The sequence below is a fragment of the Protopterus annectens genome, chromosome 3.part0 (assembly GCF_019279795.1).
Source record: "Protopterus annectens isolate FY-2018-M chromosome 3.part0, PAN1.0, whole genome shotgun sequence".
In the NCBI taxonomy this organism is placed as follows: Eukaryota; Metazoa; Chordata; order Ceratodontiformes; family Protopteridae; genus Protopterus; species Protopterus annectens.
In genome coordinates, this window is record NC_056731.1 from 1904434351 (window position 1) to 1904446418 (window position 12068).

A 12068-nucleotide genomic window follows, 5' to 3' on the forward strand; every position below is an offset into this window, starting at 1 on the left:
CCTAATGAGCAGCCATTCCCGGTAAGAGTCCCACTGCATTGCAGTCTATTTTACATGGCAAAGTACGGTATAACCAGATGTGTTGTTGCAAAACCCACTAAATAACACCAAAGAACACATGGTCGCAACACCCCACTGTAGGCATGTAAGCCGATCTGATTGGCATCACAAGTTATTATTGTTGTCCTCACCCCCACCCAGGGGTGTGTGCCAAATCTACCTGCAAATGCAGTATATATGCACAGCTGTTGCTGTAGAAGAAATGGCCAGCTGTGGACCTTCCCTTTAGCCTTCCTGCACATCCCTGGCTATTTCCCCTATCTTTCCCTCTTTGTTCCCCATTAACACCACTTACCTATCAACCCCTTTTTCATTTCTATTAATGTTTAAAGTTACAAGTAGGTGACAACCTCTTCCCCAACTATATTAGCAGAATCTGGAACCCCCTACCCTCATGTTTTACCTCAGCTGTCCCAAAGGACACATGTAAATAACACTTGAAGGAACACCTCAAGCACACTTGGATCAGCACATGGTCACCACCTGGCGAAATCCTCCCCCCTCACCTTACACTCTATACACCTACATCAACTAGTGAAACCGACACCTCTTGTCCTGCCACGCATACAAATCCCATCATCCTTCAAACCTTCCCTGTTGCTCCTCTAGCAATTATTCCAACAGCCTACTATACAGTGACAATGTCTCCCCTTCTACCTACCTACCTACTCCTTCACTATTCTCTTCTACTCTACCACACAGGTATGGAATAACTAAAACTAACCCGAATACCTGAGTGTAACCTATCCAGAAGTGTTAAACTGGAATCTAGCTTCACCTTAAACTGACCTCTGTCAACAGTCATACTGGACATGTAAACCTGACCTAAGCATGTATAATACCGACATGTTAACGTAAACCAAGCATGAAGAATATGTCACGTAGCTATGTTACGTCTGTTACTCTCTATGAATGTGAACACCTCTGTATTACTTGTAATGAGTAGCTGGGGTTTACTGTGGAGCTCTACTCCCCTGGCCACTGCTGAAAAATGGACAAGCATCCAGTCGGATTGTCCTGGTCAACAAATGTAAAATAAATACATAAAGCAGCCCAGAGGTAAGTGGGAATAAGCTGGTTTAAGCCTGTTTGGGCAGCAGTAAGCAATGCCCACACTGGTTAAGCAATGTAGAAGCTAACTCAGTGTAAGACGCCGTAACCAGAGGTCAGCAATGCTGGCCCTCACGCAAACCAGTGCATACTCGCCCACAATTGCTCAAAAGTGCCTTAGTCACTCTGTAGTTAACAGCTCTCATCGTGCCCATTAACAAAATAATCTGCACTCCCAGGTTGCAACCCCCTGACCCTGCACACTGTAGTCAAAGTGAGTTAGCACTAAGCTATGGCAGATACACATTCAGCTGCTGTTATCACAAACATATCATCCAGCACAATCATTCAACAGTATAGGAAATGTATGTAAATATGTAGATTAATACCAACAGCTATGAGTACAATGCTCAATCACAGTATTTTGAGCAGTCTATGTGTATCAAAGAACAGTGCCTGTCCAATCATACTGTGAGAACAGTAGTCTTGATAATACTAAAGAGAATAATGAAAAATGGTGCACACCGTGGGGTCGTGCTTCATGCACAAAATGTCACACCTGAGGCATCGGTTCCGTGGAACCGGGAGATGAGGCTGGCCAGGTGTGCAAGCAAACCGCTGCTTCTCAAACCCTTGGCAGGATGCTACCAGTAGGAGAAACAGTGTAGACCAGCTAAGTCTAATCTTGACACAACAAATGGTCCGTCCCTGTCAGGACGAACCACAAATTGTGAGTAACATCGATATCTGCACCAGTATCAGAGTACCATCACGGCAAGGCTCATACGTACATGGACTAAACACATGAAGATCCTGCAGAAGCTTGGGTCGAGACAGTGTACTGGAGGAGTACCGAGATGTGCAGAGAGGGCAATGTGTGGAGGTGTGGTATGGCTGGGCTAGCAAATGGAGAATGGATGGATGTTGTGTACATTGAGCTCGGGGGCGGGGGGAAGGAAACATGGGTATGACATTATGGTAGAAATATGCAAATGAAGCAGAACAGCAATAGTGAAGTGGGTAGAGCATCCGACCAATGAGCAAGCATTCCCGGTTCGAGTCCCACTGTAGCGCAGTCTATTTTACATGGCAAAGCACGTTATAACCAATAGTTTTGTTGCAAAACCCATTAAATAGCATATATATATATATATATATATATATATATATATATATATATATATATATATATATATACTGGAGTACTGCAAGAAATGTACATGTGACGTATAAGTGTCAGACTGAATAAGGCACTAGTAAGCAGGTGTGAGCACAAATAAGCAATAGTAAGCATATGTATGCACTAGTAAGCAGGCTTATGGCCTTACAACTGCTTTAAAGTGCCTTAATCACTCTGTATCCAACGGGCCTTTGTCAGCCCAGCAACAAAATAAACAGCCATACAGGTCATGAACCCAGGACCCTATACACCATAGTCCAAGCAGCTATCCACCAAGCCATCATAGAAGAACAGAAGAATGAGGTAGTAGTAAACATGTCCTCACCATAGTATAACCAAACTGAATCTGTGAAAGGCATCAGTATACAGTCATATGTGCCACAACTGACTATAGAACATACATATGTGAACTGGAGTACTGCAATAAGTCCAGATGTGAGGTGTTATTGTAATGAAGTGTAGAGGTTCCCAGGACCCCATACAGTGTATGTACAGATGACTCAAGGATACAAGACACATATATAATATGTAATGAAGGGGAAATCAATGCCAAAAGGCAAATATCATGCAAATCAAATAATAAGCACCACTAAGCGTAGCACAGCACTTCTTCCCAGACTACAGGCAGGATACTACTAGTGGGAGAAACAGAGTCAACCTGCTAAGTTTAATCTTGAAACAAACGCATGTTCGTCCCTGGTGAGACGACCCCAAAAATTCTGCTAAAAAGAATCTTTGGAGTAACATACCATGCCTCAAAGGTAAGCAAAGAAGGTTACGTATGTTCACAGACTAAATGTGTGGGAAGCCTGAAGATCCATGGGTTGGGACAACTTATGTGATGGGTCCTGAGAAGTGGAGAGTGGGCAATGTGTAGTGGTGTGGTTACATTCAGCTAGAACCTGTATGAAGGATGATTGATGTGGAGGAGGAACGGGGGGGGGGGGTGATGGGTATGACATTATGGATTGAGGTATGCCAGAGTTGGATGGACCCGTTCTAATGGGACTGGCCAGTGGATGTAAGCTAGAAAGGAGGGGGAAAAACAGGGAAGGAACTGAGACATATTATTTCCCATGGCAAAGCATGTTATGAGTAATATATATGTTACATAACCCAGGGAATAACATATATATATATATATGAATTGGAGTACTGTGTCCACAAAATAATATATATATATATATATATATATATATATATACATACATAAACTGGAGTACTGCAGGAAATGCACATGTCAGGTATCAGTATCATAATGCATAAAGCAGTAGTTAGGTTAAGCAGCAATAAGCAGTAGTAAGCATATGTCAGCACTAATAAGCGAGTTTAAGTTTACAGGCTCAGCAAATCTGACGCAAACTATCTTTAAGCATATGTAACCGGAGGTTTGTGTTTGCATGATGGTAAGCACTGAGTACACAAAGTAAGCAGTTTCGAGGCTAACTTGGTGTAACTGGATGTTACCTGCAGTTGGCAATGCTTACTGCCACGCAAACATGCTTACAACTGCTTAAAAGTGCCTTAATCACCCTGTATCCCACCGCCCTTGTTCTACCCAGCAACAAAATTGACAGCCACTGCAAGGCCCAAACCCAGGACCCTGCATACTACAATCATAGTGAATTAACACTACACCATGTCGGATATTCATAAATCCCAAGTATTCCCAGACATATCATGCAGCACAGTCAATCTGCATAAGGGGAATTGTACTAATATCATAACACTCAACCTTTTTATTGCAAACATTCTGGACACAGTGTTCAAAAAAGTGGGGTAGAAATTGGGATAAATGTGAAATATTGTTCTTATACATGTAAAACATTGCTAGTTAAACAGTGATCTGTTGTAATACACATAATCTGAACAACATGAAGTCTGAAACTCTAGTGTATCATCATTCCTGACTGACCTCATTCCTGACATCATCCACGTCAATTGGCCAGACGAATGTGGGACAGGCCAATATTGTGAGCCAAACATGCATGGACATATGTAACAAAATGAAGGAAAAAAAGACCACACCGGATACTCAAAACAGTTCCAATTAGCGTTTTCGTTTACTAAAATGAGCAAACTTCTTCAGACAATTTTAAGACACACAAGTACTCTTAAATACAATACTTATCATGACATAATTTCCTTTAGAAACACATCATTTCCTTTAGAAACACATTTCCTTTGGAAAAACACAGGCTCATTTTAAAGTGCCAAACTCCTATAAAAAGCAAACCATATGTCGAAAAATAAATAATAAAAATCCTTACAAATACTTCCAAAATTTACATGGAACTGATTTGGCAGTTGAAATTAAATGCCTTAATTCCGCCAGGTTTAAATTACTTTGTTTCTATTAAGAGCATCTTGAAATTAAAAGCGTTAGATTTATGTTTATGTATTTTTTAACACTTTTAACTGTATATTTATTAAATTATACAAATGTATTTTTACATGTAAATTTTGGAAGTATTTGTAAGGATTTTTATTATTTATTATTTATTTTTTGACATATGGTTTGCTTTTTATAGGAGTTTGGCACTTTAAAATGAGGCTGTGTTTTTCCAAAGGAAATTATGTGTTTCTAAAGGAAATGATGTGTTTCTAAAGGAAATTATGTTTTTCTAAAGGAAATGATGTCATGATAAGTATTGTATTTAAGTGTACTTGTGTGTCTTAAAATTGTCTGAAGAAGTTTGCTCATTTTAGTAAACGAAAACGCTAATTGGAACTGTTTTGAGTATCCGGTGTGGTCTTTTTTTCCTTCATTTTGTTACAGTTTGTTCATTTTTTCTGAGTTTATATGCATGGACATATGGACAGTTATAGATCTGTAAATGTAGAGAGATACACAGCTACATATAAATGTATGACTCACACATAAATCATATCACATCAATGGTATATAGGTAGATAGATAAATATGTTCACATATATTTAAATTATTCATATATATATATATATATATATATATATATATATATATATATATATATATATATAGATAGATAGATATGTGAATTGCATCTCTAAATAGGAAAAACATCCGGAATCTCCACCACAAAATAACTTACCTTATGCATTGTTAATGGGGGTGGGGGGTTCAAATGAAGGATACCTGGTGATTACTGCTATGTTCCTCCCACCACAGCCGTAACAGATATGCTGTGCAATGCAATATCCAGCACATGCAGTTCTTGACCCCAGGACCCTCCACAACACAGCTACAATGGTTTAACAGTAAGCCAATACAACTGTAAAAAGTCAGTGCAATATCTGAAACCTATCATGCAGACAAGTCATTCGACTGTAGGGAATGTCAGTGTGGAATATGCACACACGTATACATATACATGTATATTCATGTAGACATATATGTAGACACATATATATATATATGTACACACATATACACAGACAAAACATATTAGTAGCCATACATATGTAAAAGTACTGTAGATGTACTGGGTGCACAGTATATCCCAAAAACAACCCCTGTAAGTGGCACCTGTGAAAAGTGCAGTGTGGCAACCATTCCCACAAATGAGAATACGTAACAGTCAACATATACCCACTCACAATTCAAACCTCAGGACACCACACACAGGTTTGCATATTCAGAAAACCTTTAATATGTGTACAATACAATAATGTATGCCATTTGTGACAGCACATAGATTTCCAAATACATATGCAATTATAGATGCAAGGCCCACACAAAACAGTAGATGCAAGCACTGTGGATATATAACATACTATGCTGTCCAGGCTGAGGCCTGCAATTAGTACAACATTAAAAAAATTAGAATTCAAGATGAGAAACAATCAACACTCACAGATGTAGGTCAGCATCCTCCATTTACAGCCTGTAGTCAAGCTCTATGGGGAAATGTAGTAGTTGTGGTAATGTCACAGTATCTCGTACATAACATTGCTTAACCTAACATCTCACTATCACACTGACTGACTGAACTTTGTGTAACACTGTAAGCTATAGCCCACCACTGTTCCCATGGAGGAATGTATGAAAGTGTACAGCCATACACCTCAATGTGTCTTAACACTTATATCCCTGAAAAGGTGTCACAGCCTAGGGTAATGACATTGAACACCCCCCCCCCCCCATAAAAGGCTGTACAAGGGCAAGGAACACTGTGTACCACACACTGACCTCTGGAATGTACAAGGGCACATATGTGTTACCCAGCTGTTGCTCCCATATATATGGATCTTGCCCAACAGTTGTGGGAGTCCATGACATGACTGGGATGATAGCATTAATGCTAGCAGTAAATAATGACAGGCCATTACCTAACAACCCCTTACTGTATCAGAGCAAGACAAAGACTGACATATATGTGGGGGAGAGAGGCAAGAACACAGGACCATATTTGCATTATTGCTGTTACACACCCTGGAAATTGCTGGTGTTACAGGATTTGTTGCAACATACCCTTATGCAAGAATACAACATAGAAATACAAATGGATGTAGCCATGTACTGATAGCACTCAACAGACAGAATGACACTGATATATCTGGGACAAGACCTGTGTGGTGCACAGACACAACCTAACAGGCAATCCTCTGGCTGTCATATGGATAGGCCCCCAGCTGAGAGCTATACAGACAGACTACATTCCATGCTAAACTACCATGTACACAGAAACCCTGTAAGTCCAGCAAGATACAAAGGACATAACAACACTACTCACACTGTCTGTAGGTCTGGAACCTTACGCAAATGTGCATTTGGCCTGTGTCTGCTGGTTCTGCTGTAAGAGGTATTGCTACCTGCTGTCTGTAACACTGCTGTCCACACACAGGAAGGATGTCCTCCATACTGGAAAGGTGAAGGGACAATGCCCACATAAGTCAGCAATTTATAGTACTGGGTTGCCATGACAGTGGTTATCTGAAGTACTACACAGTAGGCTGCATGCAGTTAGCAACTGGTGGACACTGAGTGGTGCAGAGCCCATCACCTGATCATGTGCAATACCTACAAAAGAATGCTGCAATCTATTCAAACCAGCTCAATCACTCTACTGGAGAGACAGAGAGAGAGAGAGAGAGAGAGAGAGAGAAAGAAAATTAAAAAAAAACTAACCATAACAAATTAAAAACAAATAACAATGCTCTGGGATTTGTTACAGGGGGGGAAAAACTTAAAAGGTATATGAAACATATATATTTACTTGCATGTAGTATTTGGTATAGAATAATAGGATTTATAATGTGAAATGATGTATATGTGCTCTCAGTAGTTGTTTCTGTAATGATGTTCTGCTCAACAACTGCTCTGGACAATACTGTCTGTCGCTGTGGGCAGTGGGACATACCTGTCAAATGTACAGATCAGCAGTGAATGACAAAGATGTGACCCATGATATCTGTGTTTTGTACATTACTGTGGCCAACGGCTGGTGGTGGTATTAATACTGTCATGATAGACACATGGGTGTCAGAGCACAACACCTGCAGGACAGTCATGTTAATATGTAGCGTAGCAGGCCCAACTGCCATAGCTGTATAATATGCTTATCTACAATCTGTCACCATATATACCCCCCTAATGTTAGTCTGTGTTCACATGTGACACCTGTCTGTATTGGAGCAAGGCAGAACAGTTCAGTTGTGAAGAAAAGAGAGAATTGCAATAGTGCAGACCAGATGTTTGTATGCACCCCACATACAGATAAATATATGTTTGATACATATTCACAGCTGTGTATGTCTACAGAACCTCAGACAGTTATACATATATATAGGCATATAAACAACACAACATGATATCTACACATATATGTACATATGTGTATATATATATATATATATATATATATATATATATATATATGTGTGTGTGTGTGTGTGTGTGTGTGTGTGTGTGTATGTCTACATATACATATACACAAACACACACATATACATAATACTGGCACACACACACACACACACACACACACACACACATATATATATATATATATATATATATATATATATATATATATATATGTCAATACATGCCCCCTGCCATGACATGTATGACAGAACAGCACACATTAATACACGACATATCTAAACAGCAGTATATGGCTGCAAAATGGACTGTGGAGTGTGGTGTATAACCCATGTTGGGAACACATCGCAATTGTTTGAGAAGGTGGGATATCTATGTTGGTGAAGGGTAGTAGGCACATATTGGTATGTAGGTTTGGTTGGATGGCAAACAAGACAGCATACAGGGCTGGTATATGACACATGTGGTGGGTAAATACTGTGGATGGGTAGTTTCATTTTGGATGTTGGGGCCATTGAGCCCCCATATGGGAACAAAGGGACCAAGGTGCCCACCCATGGACAGTTACAACAGCATCTACATGGTCATAAAGGTGCCTGAGCTGTTGGATGAGCAGGAGGAGCAAGCATGTCTAACCTGTGTATGTATATTGCATGCCTCCAGGTGATGTAGCACATACAGAAGAAAAAATATTCTCTACAAACCGTCACGCCAGACTAATTTATTAAAAACAAAAGTAGTAAAACAATAGCAATAGCAATAAAAATGACAAAGCATTCGGATATCAAAACATCCTTCCTCAGTGTCTTACACAAAATAAAAATTAGAACCAATATTTATACTAATAACACATGACACAGACATTAATTAATCAAAGTGAACACCCAGTTCTTAAAGGTATAGAAACTACATTATGTGAAATAGGAAGAGCACCTTATTCTCATTTTTTTCCTAATTCTCTTTTGTTTATTCTTTAAAACAGGTTTTAAAGTAACTTGTTTATCCAAACCTGGATCTCTGCTTACTTCAAGTCTCATTATCCATTCATACGCCTTCATGTCTACATTATTGACATGATCCCTACGTTTAATACCTGGATATATAATTGATATGACCCTAAAATCAAATTAATGAGTAGGACCCATAACAGAGATGTGACAAGCCAATGAGTTGGTGAGTACATTCCTACGAATCTCAGACCTGTGTTCCAAAATTCTATCTCTCAGTCATCTGACTGATTTTCCCACATAAAAACTTGGACATTTCTTACATGTAGAAAGATATACAGTTCTAGTTGTGTTACATGTCGCTGTACAATGGAAAGTATACATCCTACCACTCATGGGGTGCCTAAATTTCGGACACTGATTAATACTAGTGCAGTATGTATAATTGTAACATGGAAAAGTGCCTTTTTTCTTAAACTCAGTTATCTGTGTATTATTTAAAGAGAAATCTTTATAGCATAAAAGTTGTTTCAAATTATTACAATTATGATAAGTAAACATGGGCTGATCCGAAAGCCATTTTTCATGGCCAGGTATAGATTTCAATATAAACCAATTATTTCTTATGACATTCTCAATTGTTTTATTCATCCTATTATATGTCATAGGATACCTAAGTGGCTGTCTATTGTTACAGCCCATAGTATCAGTACAGTCAACATCTCTCATGGAGAAATAAGGTTTAGTTGTAGAACCCCGTACGGCCAGAACATCTTCTCTGGCTATCTCTATTTCAGCCATATTATATCCCTTCTCCAGAAAGTTAGTAGTCATTTCCTGCATCTGTATATTACATGCATCTAATTCTGTACTAAGCCTACTAGCTCTTAAATATTGGCTTTTCAAAACACTCTTAAAAGGTCTTCTAGGGTGCATACTTTTCTTTTGAAGGCATTTGTTGACTTGGACGTCCTTTTTATATACACTAGTTTGTAATCCATGATCAGTAATTGATAGTTGTATATCCAAAAAACTTAAAGATTTATCGGAGAACTTCATCTCAAATTTAAGAAATTCAACAGTATCATTCAAATAGTCATAAAAGTTCTCTAGATCCAATATAGTACCCTGCCAAATCAAGAGAATATCATCCACAAAATGCTTATAAAATGTAATGTTCCTAGCATAAGGATTAGTTTCCCCATAGATGAAATTCTCTTCCCATTTACTTATGGTCAGATTAGCATAGGTATTTGCTGTGGCAGTACCCATAGCAGTACCTGAAACTTGATGATATATCTGTTTATTAAAGACGAAAATATTTTTTTCGGACCAGGTCTAATAATGCACAAACTGTCTCAGATCTTCTCCCACTGACTAAACCATGCTCATGTAATATTTGCCTAATGCAGTCAATCCCATAAGTATTATGAATGACGGTAAATAGTGATTTTATATCCAGGGTTACTGAAAGGAAATCCTGGTAGTTGGTTTGACCATACCAGTTGCAGAGTTGAGATAGGAAGTCACCACTATCCTTAATGTAGCTAGGAACAAATTTTAAATAGTCCTTTAGTATACTCTGAAGATAAACTGATATAGGCTCTGTGATCCAACCGCCACCAGAAGCAATAGGCCTCATGGGTGGTTGTTCCATGGATTTATGAATCTTAGGGATCCTATACAATATGGGAATAGTAGGACAGGGAACAGTTAAGTAGTGAAAATTTTTGAGATCTATATCATTCATTATTTGAAGGTCATATATGGTCTTATTTATTCTACTAATCATGTTGTCTGTATCCTTATTGCCAATAACTTTAAATGTAGATTCATCTCTAAGAAGGTCCATCCGAGACTGTATATATTGTTCATGTCCATTACTACTATTGCTCCTCCCTTATCAGCCTCTTTTGTAATAATTTGTGTGTTATTTTGTAGTGATTTCAATGCTTCACTTTCTAATTGATTGAGGTTACAATATTTTGGACCATTATGTATTGTGTATAAATCACGTATCTCCTTTTCACATATCTCATTAAATATATAGATAACAGGGTCACTTATTGGATTAAAAGTACTAGTCCTCCTCAAGAAGTTATTATTAATATATTTATCATTTCCATAGATGTTCTTTAAGTTTAAACCTCTAGAGAACAAACCCAAATCAGTAACAGCATTTACTACATCATCAGTGGCTGTAGGGATAAATTTGATCCCATATGATAACAAAGCTAACTCAGCTTCAGTTAGTTGATATTTAGAAAGATTGACCACAGATGAACAGGTTACTACACCATCCATATTAGTAGATCCATTCATAGAATTTGTATTTTAACAAGTTAAATTAGATATATCCAAAGACTCAATACCTTGTACAGTATCAAGGACTATTATCTGAGGATCAGTAGATAATATCACATGGTCAATATTGGTTTCAACACATTCATTAATACAATCAGTCCTAGCTGGCCTATTCACAAGATCCATATTCCCACCAACTGAATGTAGTCCAATACATAAGGATGCAGTATTTTGTGTACTAGTAGTGGTTCCTACCTGCAGTTTAGGAGATGGAATCATACAATAAGTGTTGAATTCAACACATTTAGCAATAGTATTTTGAACAGCATTAATGTTATTCCCTGTCATTTGACAACAATCTGATACACTAGAGACAACATCAATAGTACTATTCTCAAAACTAGCCACATTACCCCCAGATTTAGAAAAGGGTATCATATGATGAGATTGAGTTGCAACACATTCATCAGAAACATCATATACAGAGGTAGCATTATTCCCCATCAGACAACAATAATTAGATGCATCAGTATTAACATAAATTTGTCGAGTAGTATCATTCTCATTAGATGGTTTCACCCTACTAATCACCTCATTGGCGAAACCATGAGGTAACACATCTAAAGATTTTTCACTTGACTTAAAGTCAAAATTCTTGGTATGAAGTTCATTGCAAAGTGCTGTACCAGCATGGAAAAAATTATCACATATTTCACTCGTT